This window comes from Colius striatus, chromosome 2 (genome assembly GCF_028858725.1).
Source record: "Colius striatus isolate bColStr4 chromosome 2, bColStr4.1.hap1, whole genome shotgun sequence".
NCBI lineage: Eukaryota > Metazoa > Chordata > Aves > Coliiformes > Coliidae > Colius > Colius striatus.
In genome coordinates this window covers 102,088,915-102,105,518 of record NC_084760.1, presented here as the reverse complement: position 1 = coordinate 102,105,518, position 16,604 = coordinate 102,088,915, and the positions used below count along the sequence as shown (strand labels likewise).

General features: G+C 43.5%; 1 protein-coding gene across 1 annotated transcript in view; it reads right to left on the bottom strand.

Moving 5' to 3' along the window:
- AGPAT4 (1-acylglycerol-3-phosphate O-acyltransferase 4) overlaps positions 1-15,253 on the bottom strand; it is a 77,748-nt gene extending 62,495 nt beyond the window's left edge. The window contains exon 1 of the mRNA XM_061990231.1: positions 15,181-15,253. The gene's annotated coding sequence lies outside the window, so the exon portion shown is untranslated. The remainder of the gene's footprint in view (positions 1-15,180) is intronic.
- Positions 15,254-16,604: the final 1,351 nt, after the last annotated feature.

Sequence of the window (16,604 nt, the reverse complement as noted above, 5' to 3'; positions counted from 1 at the left end):
AAGAATTTATGGCAGTACCAAGCCTATTATTAGTAGACAAAATGTGCCCTTTGTGCATCACAGACTTTGTTCTCTTTATCTTGCTGTACTATTCAGTACCAAAGCAGACACCATCTGTAGCTCAGAATGGCAGAACAGGCCTCTGTTCATTGTAGCAATCACTGTCATGATACTTGCAAAAAAGCTTTTCCAGCTTTAACCAACTATTCTATCAAAGACAAGCTCCTGAGGGTGGCAGATGATTTATGAGCTTGGGCTTTGACCAAAGATTTGGTTTTGTTGAAGGCTAAGTAGAATGAAAGCAGTTGTCTAGTAGGAATCATTGCAATGATTCATGCCTCAACCCCTCCATCACATTCTGAAGACAGAGATAAACAATTTTTAAACAAATAAAAAACCACAAGTTTTGAATACATTTACTGCAAAAGATACAAAGTTTCACTTCCTCAATTCAGACTACTGTACTTCATTAAGTAGCAGGACTAGATCACTTCTTTAAACCAGTCAGAATGAAGGCAACCAGCTACTTTAAAGCGGATGGTTTAAAAAGACTGTGCAGGGCACAAAACCCTGACAACTGGCTTTATCCATCCTTGGCTAAAACAGATCAGCACAGGTTTTTTTGAGCTAGGAGACCTGTTTAATTCCATCCCATAGAATCACTGTAATCTAATGTAATTCTCAGAGATCAGTAAGGAACTGGATCAAAATAAACACAAATCAACCCATATATGAAATAAGACTGAAGCACTGTCTACTTATAGTGAGACTTGAACATCCACTATTTGATATAATCAACAGAAATCTACTCTAATAGGCAGTTGATCAAGATACTTTGTGACAAGGAAGAATTCACCAGAACATTAGTCCACTAACCTTTTTTTCCTTTCATTGCAATACTAGTCAAACTGTGTTAAAATGTTATGTTTATATGAATCATTTACTTCATACTGGGTCCTTAAAACAAGACTTCACTGAATTAAAATAAACAAATATGAGATGATCCTGATAAAATATAATTACTGCCTTACAATTTTATGAAGCTACAATGGACTGTTTGAAAGTAATTTATTTCTTGCTTTCATACCTTAGTCATCAAATTTCAATTCTGTAAAGCTTCTAAGACACGTTTTACAGGAAAACTAAATCTACCTGAGCAGTAACACTGAAATGCATCTAACCTAACCTGTTTGGAAAAGGAACAAGAAATTAGAACTACTGCTTACATTTTGTTTTTCTGGAAAGTAGGGAGACTAAAATGATAGGGTTCTTATTATTATTAAATTCAAGTTGTTTTCCCTACAAAATCTGCAACCCAAACACTGTATACAGAGTACTAAGTGTTCTCTTTATCAGGCATAAGCTCATACTTAGAATATTTTCTTTAATATGATACTTTTTTGACTGTTTTCATTACCCAAACTCCAGGAAATATGGTTTACTCTTGGTAAGAGAAACAAAAAAAAAAGTAGAAATTTAATTTCAAGAATCAATTCTGAGCTTAGGAAACGTGTTGAGAAGCTTGCTTTTTAAAAGTTCATAGGAACTTCTTCCTCTTGCCCTTTGTCTTACTAAAGTTCCTCATGGTTAACATCAACCTAACACCAGCTTAAGTGATAAAGGATCAGGTCTTTAATTCTTGATGTTGGTTTAATAAATTACCCTGATCGCCTTAGAGATAATGACTAAAAATTACAGCAATCTTTTGAAAACAAAAGGACCAATGAATGCATTTTCTCAGAAGCTATTAAGAACGGAGAGCTGCCAAGAAGCTCTCTTTCATCAAACACCCCTTTAAATGAATCGGGAAAAAATGGCCAGCCAGAGCACTGAAAACAGATAGGGACATTCTTTAAACAGTTTTCCCTTGAATATCGAAGAAACTCAAACCTCAAATATCTGTCTAGAGAGTATGTCAACAAGGATCAATTCATGTGACTAAAATATCATAGGTTTAAAAGCAAGCCCCACCACTACTTCTTTTCCTCTCAAGTTTCATTCCTCGGCAATATCTCCTGTTTTCTACTTCAACTACTCTCAGTATTTCCTTCTGCTTATGGTAACTGACCAGGAGAACATGGAGGGAAAACAATGTTATACCAGTGATGTGCAAGGTGAGTACCTTTCTTCTGTCAGAGGTCGAAAGGAATTAATAATGCCATTTTGTACCTTAAATTCTGTTTTTAGACTAGTGATCTTGTAAAAACAAACTATTTGCACTTTTACAGAAAAAATGAGAACGAAGCAAAGAACTCTCACTCATATTGTCCAAAGTTCATATAGTAAACAGAGTACTTGAGTGTGGAAATCATAGACTCATAGAATGGTAGGGGTTGGGAGGGACCTTTAGAGATCATCTAGTCCAACCCCCCTGCAGAAGCAGGGTCACCTAGATCAGGTCACATAGGAACATGTCCACGCGGGTCTTGAAGACCTCCAAGGAAGGAGACTCCACATCCTCCCTGGGCAGTCTATGCCAGGGTTCTCTCACTCTCACAGTAAAATAGTTTTTTCTTATGTTTAAATGGAACTTTTGTGTTCCATTTAAACATATGTGTTCCACTTAAACATAATGGGATGAAATGTTCCAGCTTCATCCCATTAGTCCCTGTCCTGTTGCTAGATACAATAGAAGAAAAGGGATGCCCCAACCTCCTGACATCCACTATTCCTATACTTATGAATATTAATGAGATTCCCCCTCAGTCTCCTCTTCTCTAGACTAAATAGCCCTAGTTCCCGCAGCCTTGGCTCATAAGGAAGATACTCCAGTCCCCTGATCACCTTGGTGGCCCTGTGCTGCACTCTGTCCAGAATTTCCCATCCGTCTCGAGCTGGGGAGCCCAGTACTGCAGAAGAGGCCTCACCAGGGCAGAGTAGCGGGGGAGAAGAACCTCCCTCAATCTGCTGGCCACGCTCTTCTTGATGCATCCCAGGAAATCATTGGCCTTCTTGGCCATGAGGGCACATTACTGGCTTGTGTTCAGTTTATTATCAACCAGGACTCCCAGGTCTCCTTCTGCAGAGCTGCTCTCCAGCAGGTCAATCCCCAGCCTGTACTGGTGCACGGGGTTCTTCCTCCCACATATAGGACTCTGCACTTCTCCTTGTTGAACCTCATGAGGTTCCTCTCTGCCCAACTCTCAAGTCAGTTGAGATCCTGCTGAATGGCAGCACAGCCTTCTGGGGAATCATCCAGTTCTCCCAGCTTGGCGTCATCAGCCAACTTGCTGAGGGTACACTCTGTCCCCTCATCCAGGTCACTGATGAAGATGTTGAACAAGACTGGCCCCAGAACCGATCCCTGTGGAACTCCACTGGCCACAGGCCTCCAACTCGATTCTGTGCCATTGATCACCACCCTCTGGGCTCTGTCATTCAGCCAGCTCTCGATCCACCTCACCATCCACTCATCCAAGCCACACTACCTGAGCCTTCTGGTGAGGGTGTTATGTGAGACAGTGTCAAAAGCTTTGCTGAAGTCAAGGTAGATGACATCCGCTGCTCTCCCCTCATCTAGCCAGCTGGTTATGCACTCATAGAAAGCTATCAGGTTGGTCAAACAGGATTTCCCCCTAGTGAATCCACGTTGACTTCCCCCAATAACCATCTTTTCCCTCATATGTTTAGTTATGACATGTTGTAGGCACCCAGATCTCGGGCCGTGACATGAGAGGCGGAGAGTACAGAAGAGGCAGGCACAGGGTGGAGCGAAAGGAGGTGTTTGTGTTAGCAGATAAAAGCGCATGACGCAAGCAATAAAGCCAGAATAAAGCATCATCCATACTGAATATGCAGCGGTCTTGTCCCCTCAGCGGTCAGTGAGCTGAGTGATCCGTGCTGGCGGCCTGGTGATGTTGCCGGTAGCAGCAACAATGACATTCAGGGTGAGTTGTTCCATCACCTTTACAGGGATGCAGGTGAGGCTGACTGGCCTGTAGTTTCCTGGGTCGTCCTTCCTGCCCTTTTTGAAGACTGGAGTGACCTTGGCCTTTCTCCAGTCCTCAGGCACCTTGCCTGTCCTCCATGATTGTTCAAAAATGATGGAGAGCAGCTTAGCAATCACATCAGCCATCTCCCTCGGTACTCTCAGGTGCATCCCATCAGGTCCCATTGACTTATGAGTGTTAAGCTTGGCCAACAAGTCTTTAACCTCTTCCTTATCCAGCCAGGGCAAGTCCTCTGTTGTCCAGGCCATCTTACTATCCTTGTTGGACTGGGCTTCTTGAGGACCCGCCTTGGCTGCAAAGACCAAAGCAAAGAAGGTATTCAGTAATTCAGCCTTCTCTGTATCTTCTGTCACCAGGGCACCCTCTGTGTTCAGCAGCAGGCTCACATTCCCCTCATCACAAAATCTTAATCTTCCTTTTGCTGCTGATACCTATCTGACAGCATCTGAAATAAGCTAATATTGTCCATACTTACAAATGCAACAAGACAGTATTATATCCTGGATCTGGGGCCCCCAACATAAGGAGAATATAGACCTGTTGGAGCAAGTCCAGAGGAGGGCCACAGAGATGGTCAGAGGGTTAGAACACCTCTGCTATGAGGACAAGCTGAGACAATTGGTGGTGTTCAGCCTGGAGAAAAGAAGGCTCTGGGGAGACCTTATAGCAGCTTTCCAGTGCCTAAAAGAGGACAATAAGAAAGCTGCAGAGAGACATTTTACAAGGGCATGTAGCAAAAGGACAAGTGATAGTGGCTTCAAACTGAAAGAACATAGATTCAGATTAGATGCAAGGAAGTTCTTCACTGTGAGGTTAGTGAAGCACTGAAACAGGTTGCCTAGAGTGGCTGTGGAAGCCCCATCTCTGGAAGTGGGGTTTGAGCAATCTGATCTAGTGGAAAGTGGCCCTGTCCATGGCAAGGGGAGTTGGAACTAGGTGATCTTTAAGGTCCCTTCCAACCCAAACCATTCCATGATTCCATGATTTTCAGAACAGTATGTTTCCAGCCTATGCAAAAGTTCTCAGTTATGTCTATGTTTTTAAATGCTTTGCTGCAAGTTAAGAATGTCCATTCTTGCATTTTCTAATCTAAACCAGATTCTTGGATGGGTGAGTTACAGAGACCACGACTACAAAAATATGCTCACATCAGATTACAGCAGTGTATTCATATCAGAGTCCATTTTAATAGTGCTTCTGTACATGAAATACATATGCAAGGCAGGTCATAGGAAGTCCTTGTGCTCTTTCTGTCAGTGAGCATCAAAGTTAGCAAAAGTGAGGTCGTTTCCATGTATATATTCACCTTCAAGAAGAATATATCTGTATGTGCTGCACAAAGAGAAAACTAGTCTCAAGGATTAATTATACATCTATTTGCCTCACAGTTAGGGTTTGAAACACTTACTCTGGAGGCAACTATCAGAACATTACCTTTTGTATTAGCTTCACATGGCAAGGTTTTGAGTGGGAAGCAATAAATTAATCTTCCCGAAGTGGAGTCTGTTTCGTCCATGACGGTAACTGGTGAGTAGTCTCCCTATCCTTATTTCAACCCATGAGCTTTTTCATCTTATTTTCTTTCCCTGCCCTGCTGAGGAAGTGGTTTGACGTGCACCTGGCCACTAGCCAAGGTCAACTCACCACACATCCTCAAAAAGGTCCTAAATCAGGGAAGAATTTGAGCATATCTTAAGTCCTTCCTCCAAATTTAATGGAATTTCAGAATGTTTTTAGGTCTTACTGGGGAGTCACACATTCCTGACCTGCATATTTTGTAACACACAGCACTACAAAAGAGACATCAGTCAGTCTGGCTGTTTGAAAGGCTGAAGAACAAATACCATCTACCTGCAAGCTTTAGGATTTCTAATTTATAGACTAGTTATAAAACTGAATTTTTATTTCTTTTGTGTACAGTCAAAATTAGCATAACAGAGTACAAACTGAAGAAATGAAAGTAACCCAGGAAGTTTTGAAATGGTTATCATTAAGAATGCTTTTGCCTTCCCTTTTCATAGTTTCTTCCTGCTGTGGTCTAATGTCAAGGAAGACAGCTACACAAACCCTGTATACATGCCAGGATGCAAGTTTTCTATCTGTGTATGCATACTCTGCTGGTAAAATGAACAACGCAGCTGCTATTAGCTCTGACAGCCTCAATGCTTGCCCCGTTACCACATAGAAAGAAAAGCGTTTATAACAGCAAGGCAAATAGGATGACAGCAGCCTGGGAGAGACATGCATAGTCTTGGAAGGAGAAGGAAAGATGGGGAGCTGCCACCCAAGTTCTAGTCAGAAGCAGTTCAATTTTGCTACTTCTTCTAGAAAAATGAAACATTCAGGGAAGAGGGAGTGGAACAAGGAAATTCAGGCTAGCTTTAAATATAGGGCAATGCAGAACTTTTTGGAGGTGTAGTGTTTAGGGACTGCAAGGCTTGATGCTGAGGAAGATATTTATTTGAAGAAGGTTAACCCCTTCAAGTTAAGCACTTCTGTTCCAAGCTCCTAGAGAGATCCTTAAAAGATACATTGGGGTGAAGTACAGTACTTATCTTTGGTGGAAGGAATTTGCTTCTTTCCAGCATGCCAAGTGTTGCTCTTCAACTGATTCCCACCCAAGTTTCTGTCTATACAAACATGTATTTCTACAAAGCACAATCATCTGTAATTTGCTTGGGGAAAAATACAGTGAGCTCTATTAAGATATTTATGACCTGGACAAGTCTATCAGAGTTCAGCCCCACAGTTCAGTTCTGGGGACCACTGAGTCACCCTGCTTCCTCTTTTACTTTATCTGGGCCCATTACTCTAACAAGGTATTTACAAAGCCAACAAGGGCAACATAACAAACACAAGTCAAATTTAGGGATCAAGCAGGGGGTCAGAACTAAACAGCAAACAGAATTTAACAAGAAAGTACACTGAGAACCTCTGCTGTCACACATCTGTTGCTATAAGCAACATAGTTACACAAAAATAACAAAGGTGAACAAAAGCAGAGAGTACAGGACAATTACATCATGTGGTCATAGACAATTTAATATTTGCTCTTATAGGCAACATTAAGTGCTTTGTCAAAGGTAACCAGGCCCACACATTACTGTGATCTGGCACCCTCCTTTATAAAGGCACACCTCTGACACCACTAAACGTGTTTCTACAAAATCAGTTCAGTGAATGATCTTGCTTGCTGCAAAAGTACAGGTGGCTGGCTTATAAATAACAGAATCTGAATATTTGCAACAAACTAAACCTTCTCAAATATAAATATATACACACACATAAATCCAGATGCTTTTATGCTTATGATATGATATATGAAATTGTGTACAGAACAGTGATGGATCATTTGAGGCAACTGTACATTTGAGGTACAGCCACTGGTCCTCAGTGCACAGCCTGTGAGAAATCTCTCAATGGCGAGATCCACACCACCACTTCTGTGCATAGGAAATTAATACATTAAAATTCAGAGGCAGGAGAGGGTAGGATATTGCCACCTATATCATGATATCCACCTAGCAACATGGGCACATGGCACCATGGCTGATCATCTCTGCACTGGACATTTCAAGAACAGATCCAACACAGGAGTAGCTACCAAGTTCCCCAGTAGTTATTATAAAAACAATTCTTTTAGAAGAGTCACAAGAAATGTGAGGAGGGAGGAAGACAGATGAGAGAAAAGGAAAAGTTGGTATAAAACTAAAGTTGCTTTTTTTCTTTCTTTTTTTTTTTTTTTAAATTGTGCCAGCAGTCCAAACATTCTCCTGTTAAGAGATAAGCTTTGGAAATGATGTCTCTCCTATGAAGACTCATGGTTTATGCTTGCCAAACACTGATCACTCTCACCTTGTCTTCAAGAACTGCAAACTACATTCACAGCAATGCAAAGGCATGAGGTACAGGAACTGCCTATACTCTCAATAGAAAAAATACCTCCCCCACATCCAAACCAGTTTTATGTGTGAGGCAACACAGAAATATGGATCACACACTTAGTTCAAGGCTTTTAATATTTAATCCTGTTTTTACGAACAAAGGCTACAAAAGTATAACCCTCAAAGTCCAGTTCTGCAATAGACAGCTTTCCAGACCACTAACACACATAAAGCAGTTCTATCCAGGCAGAGAAGTTTCACACCTACTCAGTAAAAGCAATCCCATTTCTATATGTAAGATCAAACCTGTTATGGATAGGACTAGAAAACAGCGTGGACTTCTGTCAGTTCCTTCCTGGATTTATCCATCCCCTCTCATATGAAAAGATACAGCCATTTAGAAAATGCTAGTGAAGTAAGTCTGGCAAGACAGGCCTTGCTGCAACCAAGCTACACACAGGGAGCAACGCTCACAGAGAACTTGGGACAGTCATTTAGCAAATCCATGGCAGAGACAACTCCAGAACCACAACCCATCAGTTCCTTCAGCTTCAGCTTACAACACAAAATGGTACTTTTCATCCTTCTTCATTTGTTCTCTTGTCCATGCTTAAGTTTGCCATGCAACAGCTTCTAACAGGCCATATATAGAGAACAGAGAGGGAATGGACACATCCCACAACCTTCACTGGCAGCAGATGATTCAACAGGTATAAATGCAGGAGATGGTTCAAACCAAAGTACATGTGCTGATCTAATGAACTCTCCATTCCTTTCTCCATTCCTCAAGAAATGAAAAGCAAGTATTCAGCAACTTGAATGGCTCTGTACCATAAACTAGAAGTTACAAATTTAGCACCAACTCAACAGCACTGTGTGCACATGCACACAAACGTACATCTCATTATTCCAACTGAAGAAAGAATTAAAGTTGCTTCAAGGACAACAATCAGAAGACAAAAATCATCAGCATGGGAAAAGGATGATTTTCTTTCTTCAGTACACTCCAGTAAAATTACCTCTTTATATTATCTGGAATTGTGATTTTAGTAATGGTGAGCACTCTCTTCAAGGCTTTTCCTAAAGGTCTAATTCCTAAATTGAGTAGTTTTGTTTCTTTAAGAAAGCCAGAAAGTATAACCAACAAATAATACAGAATGTGTTGCAGTAAAAACCTTATTTAAAAAAAAGAGGACATGAAAAGTGGCAGAGGTAGGGCATAAATCACTGAGCTGAGAAAAACACCATGGTGGAAGTACCATTGGTTTACAAATGGGACTTCCACCACCAGACTGTGGGCTAGTAACAAATTTTATATTTGCCCCAAACCCCAGTATAAGATTTTAACATAGTGTGTCTCCTTCTGAGCAGTTTTATGTCCTGCTGGAGACAACCACCTTATCCCACTTGGTGGATTCAAGCCCTGCTAACAAAATGCTGCCACAGACTCAGTGGCAACAGGAGACAGATTGCATCCTCTGTGCTACTGAATCACAAGGATGTGAGGAAACAGCACAAAAATCATCTGTAAGAGGATCCAAAACTTTCCAGTGCAAATCACAAGATGTTGTTAACAACGCTGGAAATGAAAAGTGCCATCCACCTGATTACAACTCCAAGGGAACTGTTAGTTTTTTTGCTCTTCTGTGAAAGTAGCTGCCTCCTTCAGTTGAGCCATTTGCATATTTTAATTAATATGAAATAACATTCATTAATATGCTCTTTTAATACTAAGGATATGTTAAACAGAAAAAAGACTTGCAATGTTTTATGTCCAAGTACTAAATGAATTTGGCTGTATTCTATCATACAACACTGAAGAGTATGAAGCAACTGAGTATCTCCTTTATGGAAATCACATCTCAAAATTGGAAATGACAATGCCTATGCAAGATGTGGCCACATCAAGACAGGAATTCATAGGATATTAATATTTATTTCTTAAGTTTTTCTAACGCTTCTTTCTGTAGAAAATAGTTTAACCAAAGAATGAATGTAGCAGGGAAGCTTCCAGATATATTATTCAAAGAAAAATCAACTCCTGCCTTGGAGAGGTTAACACTCAATACTTTGAAAAACACATGTCTTACCTCTGAGATGTGGTTGACATGGTTCAAAAAGGATGCCAGGTTCAGTGAAATGCTCAGCTGCACCCACACACAAAACAATCAGACATCCAGATGCCAGGTAAAAATTTAAATAAGCATGATGAGTACTTTAGCCATATTTAAGCAGTCCCATTCCACAACAGTTTCCACTCACTTCTGCCTCTAAGATATGAGTGTTCAGAACTGTTTTGCTACACCATGAACTCAGAGTACTTTCAGCCACTTCATTCTCCCTGATCATCAGTCCCCCAACAGCCTGATTTAATTTGAGAACTTCAGAGAACAAAAGCCTTTATCACAGGCATTGGATTTATCAAGTCCAGTAATAAAGAGAGGTTTCGTTTTGGATCCAATTCAAACCTTGTTGAAGCCAAAAGAAATTTCTGAACAAGCTTCAATAGTCCTTGTTCAGAAAACATTACCCTCTAAAGTAGAAAATGTGATATAACTAACCAATGAACTTGCATTGTCAGCACCTAAAGCCAAGGCTAGTCAAAAACATTTTAAACGTCCAGTAAAATCATTCGAAGGTAGTGCTTGATCCAACAGCATTTACCTTACTGGTTGACAAGTGTGCAGATGTTACAGTTCCCAAACATGCTGGTAAGAGTCCAGTAACATTTTCATAAATTTAAGCAGGTCCATCAACACCTACCTGGATTTTCTACAAATTCGCTGCACACCTTCAGGTGCCTAAATCCTTTAAAGGCCTGGCTTTGAGCATTTGTCCTGACAACTTCAAATACATTTGAGATAGCTTTACAAGGCTTAAATTCAGATTGAAGATTTTCCCTGTCTCAATCTTGAGTGAAATACTGTATTTATACACAGAGATACAGGTAGAGGCATGTAAAAAACAGACAGTGACATGAAGAAGGCTCGGTGAACACGGGAACAGCACTTTCCTGGTTTTCTTTCTGCTTAACTGTAAGTCTACTGCACCTCTAGCACTATTGGGCAACAGGAATAACCAACTGCTTTGATCTTCTAAACACTTGATTTACATTTCTTGGTTGTGGGGAGATAGTGGTATTGCTCCTACCATCAGTACATTTAGCAACACTGATGTTACTGCATTGTTTTATGGCAATTTTCACTAATACCAGATGATGGAGGCCAGGAGGTAAATGGTTGTGGGAGTCTTAGAACTGTCTAAACACATTCTCAGAACCATAAAATAAGCTAAAGCCTTGCTAACACCTGACAAACCACCTGTTTGGGAAAAACCACCTAAGAGGAAAAACCTCACAAATTATTCAAGTGCAGGTATAGGCTGCTGCAATCCTTCCAGAAGTGCAAAGCAGCCTCTGTAACAACAACGTTTTCCAAAGTGCTAAAAAACATGGTAAGAGGAGCATCACGTGTGAAGACACGGATAACAGGGAGAGAGGGGAAGAAGCAGGACACAGTTTAACTTTCACACAGTACTTGTCACTTGAAAAGTGCCATTTCTACATGTAGACTTCCCTCAAACATTTTTTTCCTCTATCTTTAACAGTAGGTTTTAAGTTGTGTCTTCCCCTTTTTCTAATGAGTAAAAAAACTTACATAATTTGCCAACTGAATCTGCACACGCAAACCTTTTAATTCACCTGGATCCTGATGGAAAAATATGATTGAAATTTAACTATGTTGGTCAGATTAAAAAGAAATCTGGTGCACATCAAAGTTTTAAAAGATGGTAATGTCACACATGCAAGTAAAATCAGTGTAGTGTGCCTGTCTCTGTCTGCAGCTCCTAACCTTCTGGCAAGTAAATTCTCTCTTCTCAAAGACCTCTCTGCCTCTGACTATTTCCAGCCTAGAACTGGTTGCCTTTCCCTGTTCCTGTTATTCATGCTACAGTTGAAACCTCAAGCAAGGTCAGCCCTTCTGCAGAGAGCAGAAAATTACTTCAGTGTTAAGCTCTTTGTGGCAGAATATAAAAAGACAGACAGAAAGGTGAAAACAGAAGCATAGAAGTAAAGAGGCTTTAAGTTCAAAGTGAACAGCAGATCGTTTGCAGGACCATAACCTATCATCTCCCAACTGCAGGCTCACTACAGTTCTAGACTGCTCTGGCCAGTACCTAACATATGGCTTATGTACCTTTACAGGAGCAGCCATCATCCTTTTCTCAAGCTACCAAAGAGGCGTGTTCACAGAATCGTCATCCTTGCCCCAACACAGTTATCCTCATTCACTTACATTTCCTCTTTCCCTGACCTTATCTTGACCCTACCACATTTCTAATCTGAGGCATCAGAGGAGGAGGACAGGGGAAAAAGCATGAAAATGAAGTGATTCAGCAGTTTCTGAGCATCACACAATCATTAGTCAGAGGTGATCAGGGTATTCACCACACAGTCAGACGTGAATGAGCTTACAACCACCAAACAACACAGAGGTGGGCAAATTTTGCCAAATGCCTGAAACTGAAGCACTGTAGAAAGCTACCCTGCAAACACTGCACTTGGGAAAAAACACATGATCAGCTGCTGTGTACCAGTGCTGAAATACAACAAAGCATACAAGGTACTGCTCTCAGTCGTACCTCTAGTTTCCTTACAAAAAAAGCCCACTGCATTCAGTACAGCGACATCAAATGCAGAGTTTGAAAACAGTTGCCCACAGTTGCAAAAGCTTTTGCTGACTAAAGCACATGCACAGTGCACTACAATCCATTGTTGCTTTCTTGCTCCTCTGCTCCCTTATTGGGATATACCAACAGCAGTAGTAGTGATGCAATTACTTAGGCAAGTGTTCTTCTACATCACAGAAGACATTCAACTTTAAAAAACTTAAGACTAAATTACTCATATGACATCTAAGAGTCACAAGCGCATGTTTGTGGCACAAGAATAGTATATTGCTAACCTCAGCACAGCTGTGACAATGCCTTCCTGTGTTGAAGAGATTTCAAGGGGTATTATTCCCATTCTTTACTTTCCAGCAATAAAATCGGGATACACAACAAAAAAAAACCCACCTCTTTCATCAGGGCAGTGCACAGTCATAGAATTCTCACCTATTACCTGCAAGAGAACCTTTCTTGTACAGAGCTCTTCTCTGTTATGGTACAGTAAGTACATTAAACTGTAAATGATGTACAACCATCACTCCAGGAAAGCCTGCCTCACTACAGAGAAAAGATCAACATGCACTTCAGTGCATCTGGATTTTGGCTGGACAGAGCAAGACTTACGGAAAAAACAACCTCCTCACCCAACTGACACCTGCTGAGTTTCAACACACACAGTAACTATGGTCCCTTGGGCACAGCATTCTCTGTTCCGTGACTCTGGGCAAGGGCTGACTTCTCCGTGCAGTTTCTCCTCTCCTACAATATAATACTTACAGCTTCTTGTGAAGCATTTACTGAAATCTCTCATTCGAGTGCTTGCCAACAGCACAAACAAACTTTGCTTAAAAGCAACATTTACCCATTAGCAGCTTACAATACTTTCCCTGCTTGTTGCAGGCTTTCTGATATATTCTTCCACATGAATCCTGTTTGTCTTGTATAAAATATGGTTATAGGCATTGTTATGCAAAACGTTAATAGGACATTGAAAAGCTATGCACAGTATTTATACAAGTTCCTAAAATGAATCAAAGTATATTTTAATCCATAATATTTGCAAAGAACACAGCATTGAATCAGATACACAGAGCTATAGAAAGTCAAAGGGACTTTCTAATAAATGAGAGCAAACATTTACAGCATATCAAGTGTTTCAGTGATCCATGCAGTCAGTCTTTATATGGAGATAATCTTGGCAATACTAGAGGCAGACCTCCCTATGCCTGCAGTAATCTTATAATTCACATGAGAAGTTAGAGAAGAAAGAAGGCTGCAAATTCCAGCTCAGCTTGTACCTTCAGTAGTTTCTCTACTCCACCAGCTTTTAATTCTTTTGCAGCTCACTCGTAGTGATTATCAGGACAAGCTGTGGTTACAATTGCTCGGTACCACTTCCTGTGCTGGACACATCGCTGTTTTTAAAGAAACACTTAGGGGATTTATTTCTTATTTATTTTGTTTTATTTTTGAGAGGTTCTAGCATCCTTCCACCTCTTGTATTTCCAGTTTTCCTGTAGCAGTAAGGGTTGCTCTCACCCACACAGGCACGTGCATAAGGTACATCATTCTTAGATGTTTGCACATAGTCTTGAAACACTGAAATGCATTTTTAGGAGTTTTAAAAGGAAAAAACAAGAAGTGTCCGTGCGATATTGTTCAGACTCTTTCCTTGGTTGTCTTTTGAGCCATATTAGTGACTACTCACTTGTTGAAATAAATGCTACAAAGGATTATTACTTCTTAGTTAAACAATACTCCCCTTGGAGTTTTGCCTGCGCCACACGCTATCAGCCGACACACCTTAAGTCAGCTTGCGGACATTTAATTCGGCCTAAATATCCTTATGGAAAGACACACGCGGACGAACGGTAGAGCTCCTGCAACACGTGAACACATCACCAGGGAGGCAGGCTCCCCGTCTCCTCCGCCTGACCGCTGCTCAAGCTGCCTCAGCTCACCGACTCCTGGGTACCACGGAAAAGACAGCCACCGCGACCAGTGACTCCGCGCTTGCCCGCCCGCTCCGCGACCCCCGCGATGCGCTCTCCCGCTACGAAGAAGCGCCTTCAAGGAGGAGGCAGCAAACAGGCGATGGCACCCGCCCGTTTCCACGGCAACCGCCCTACCCTTCCCCGGTCAGCGCCAGCCCCGCCGCTGCGAGCGGGGAAGACCGAACGGAAAGTAGAAGGGGCCGCCGCTGCCGCTCGATCCCGCCCGGCCGGAGGAAGGGGGCCCAGCGGGGCAAGGCCACCGCAGCTCTGTCGTTTCCACGGAAACCCCGGCGCAGGCCGCGCTCGCCACACAAAGAGGGGCCAGGGGCGGCAGGAAAATTCTCGGCGGCCGCGGAAGAAACAGAGCGACAGGACCAGGTGGCAGCGGTGGGGGAAGACCCGGCCCGGCGGCGAATAAATGAAGGAACTTCTGTCCGCAGCCCGCCTCCCGCCTCGCCGCGCCCCGCCTCGCTCGCACACCCTTGCCAGCGGCTGCCGGCCCCCCGCCTCCCCGCTCCAGCATGCCAGGGGGTGGCGGTTGTTTTCGGGAAGATGGTAGGGTAGCTCTAGTTTTGGGTTAGTCTGGGTTGGGGTTTTTTTTTGCCAATAGACCAACCAAGCTGTCTGGAGAAGGGCGGCCTCACACCTGAGGAGCTCGCTAGGCGCCAGAAGAAGAGCACGTACCTGGCGGCGCCGGGCCTTGGCATGCGTGCCGCGCTGAGGCGCCGGGAGCGGACGGCGGGGTAGCAGCTGAGCCGCACCGACTGCCACTAGTTTGCACGCGCCGGGAGGCGGCCGGCTCGGGCGGGGCCGCCAGGCTCCACCCGCCGGGCGGCTCCGGCAAGAAAAGGGCGCCCCTCGCCGCTCTCCCCGGCGCCATGTCACTTCCTCCAGGGGCAGTCGGCACAGGCGACCCCTCCCCGCACCGGCTTCGCTTGCCCCTCGGGGCGCTGCCCGGCGCAGGCCGGAGCGTAGCGGGGGACGCTTTGGGGCGGTCCCCGGCGCCACTCCGCTGAGGAGAAGAGCGGGACGTTGGCGCTCGGAGCGAATTGGGCAGTGGGCTCTGAAGGGGGAATCGGGACTGGGGACAGAGGCGGCTCAGAGAAAGTGGGGCACGGCAGCCCTCCTTCCCTGAGAGCCGCCGACGTGTGGGCTGGCTGCTCGTCATCCCTCACGGGGACAGGCTTGGGGTAAAGATGGAGGGAGCAGGCTGGGCCGTGCTTGCACGGAGGCCCTCCCGGAGGGCAGGCTGCAAGATATCACGGTGTGAAGGGCACCTGTGAGTGTCAGCCGCTTGAGGTAGACATTGGGAACCAGAATACCAACTCCACGGCCTGGGTGCTGTGGGGGAAAATAAACTCGGGTGGCAGTCTTCCAAGAACGGGGCACCCTGACACACAGTATTTGCTGTCTATGGAAGTGCAAACATTTGCTGTCAGGCTGTGACCAGGGGAGTGAAAGGCAGCTTCCCTGAATAGAGAACACAAAAGCAGAGTCTATTATAATAAACACCCAAAGCACTGGGAGGTGATAATGCTCTGGAAGACAACTCTGGAACAGCACTGTCAGCTGGAGCACAGCTCTGTTACAGCCTTGGTCCATAAGGACCGCCTAGCCATCACTGCTTACCCTCAATGTAGGTTTGGTTTGGCGTTTGTTGTTGTTGGGGGTTTTTTTTAAGTACTCAAAGCAAGCACTGGACTGTGGAAACTGCACCATGCCTTAAACATAGTGTGAAGAAACATACAAGCAGCTTTCCAGACTAATCACTGGACAACATTCTCTAACGAGTGAGGGGGAACTGTCCTGACTGAAATACCACATTTGGGAAGGACAAAAAAACTACAATTCTCCCAGGGAGCAGCAAGAGTAAGGCTGCTGCTCAAGGGAGGACAATCCTGGAGCTAAAGGTGACCAAGGCACAGGCAGTATCTTCACCGTCCAGAGCACAACCCCTCAATACCTGAACAGAGCAGTCACAGCATGGTGCAGGGTCCATTTACGGCCCTAGACAAGGCAGGAGACCAAACTGAAGGCAAATCCAGCTACTAGATAGCTCAGGCAGGGACAAAGGGCCCAGATTAATGGAGTCCTGATTCATGGGCAGA